Source organism: Arachis duranensis, chromosome 8 (genome assembly GCF_000817695.3).
Source record: "Arachis duranensis cultivar V14167 chromosome 8, aradu.V14167.gnm2.J7QH, whole genome shotgun sequence".
Taxonomy (NCBI): Eukaryota; Viridiplantae; Streptophyta; class Magnoliopsida; order Fabales; family Fabaceae; genus Arachis; species Arachis duranensis.
In genome coordinates, this window is record NC_029779.3 from 20,923,962 (window position 1) to 20,925,463 (window position 1,502).

The following is a 1,502-nucleotide window of genomic DNA, read 5'->3' on the forward strand; positions in this document are numbered from 1 at the left end:
AAACCCAACAACAATAATGCAAGGAGAATGCTTGGTGACTTCACAAAACCAACATCCAAATTTGATGGAAGAAGCATCTCCATTCTTGCCATTGGAGCCAACAATTTTGAGCTTAAGCCTCAACTAGTTGCTTTAATGCAACAGAACTGCAAGTTTTATGGACTTCCTTCTGAAGATCCTTACCAGTTTTTAACTGAGTTCTTGCAGATTTGTGAGACTGTTAAGACGAATGGAGTAGATCCTGAAGTCTACAGGCTCATGCTTTTCCCTTTTGCTGTAAGAGACAGAGCTAGAACATGGTTGGACTCACAACCTAAAGATAGCCTGGACTCCTGGGATAAGCTGGTACGGCCTTCTTGGATAAATTATTTCCTCCTCAAAAGCTGAGCAAGCTTAGAGTGGATGTTCAGACCTTCAAGCAAAAAGATGGTGAATCCCTCTATGAAGCTTGGGAAAGATACAAGAAGATGACTAAAAAGTGTCCTTCTGACATGTTTTCAGAATGGACCATATTAGATATATTCTATTATGGTCTATCTAAATTTTCCAAGATGTCATTGGACCATTCTGCAGGTGGATCGATTCACCTAAAGAAAACGCCTGAAGAGGCTCAAGAACTTATTGACATGGTTGCAAATAACCAATTCATGTACACTTCTGAGAGGAATTCTGTGAATAGTGGGACACCTCAGAGGAAGGGAGTTCTTGAAATTGATACTCTGAATGCCATATTGGCTCAGAACAAAGTGTTGACTCAGCAAGTCAACATGATATCTCAAAGTCTGAATGGATGGCAAAATGCATCCAACAGTACTAAAGAGGCAGCTTCTGAAGAAGCTTATGATCCTGAGAACCCTGCAATGGCAGAGGTTAATTACATGGGTGAACCTTATGGAAACACCTATAACTCATCATGGAGAAATCATCCAAATTTCTCATGGAAGGATGAACAAAAGCCTCAACAAGGCTTTAACAATGGTGGAAGAAATAGGCTCAGTAATAACAAGCCTTTTCCATCATCTTCTCAATAACAGATAGAAAATTCTGAACAGAGCCCCTCTAATTTAGCAAACTTAGTCTCTGATCTGTCAAAAGCCACTTTAAGTTTCATGAGTGAAACAATGTCCTCCATTATAAATCTGGAGGCACAAGTGGGCCAGCTGAGTAAGAAAGTCATTGAAACTCCTCCCAGTATTCTCCCAATCAATACAGAAGAGAATCCAAAAGGAGATTGCAAGGCCATTGAAGTAATCAATATGGCCGAATGCACAAGGGAGGAGAAGGACAAAAATCCTAGTGAGAAAGACCTCCTGGGACGTCTCTCAAACAAGAAGGAGCTCCCCATTGAGGACCTAAAGGAATCTGAGGCTCATATAGAGACCATAGAGATTCCACTAAATCTCCTTCTGCCATTCATGAGCTCTGAAGACTATTCTTCCTCATAAGAGGATGAAGATGTGATTGGAGAGCAAGTTGCTCAATATCTAGGAGCTATCATGAAG

The 1,502-nt window shown here is 40.7% G+C and overlaps 1 non-coding gene across 1 annotated transcript; it reads right to left on the reverse strand.

Annotated features, from left to right (window-relative positions):
• Positions 1-389: 389 nt before the first annotated feature.
• LOC127741366 (small nucleolar RNA R71) lies at positions 390-493 on the reverse strand. The gene has a single exon (XR_008002318.1). It is a non-coding gene; the product is annotated as a small nucleolar RNA R71 (small nucleolar RNA).
• Between the last annotated feature and the right edge of the window lie 1,009 nt (positions 494-1,502).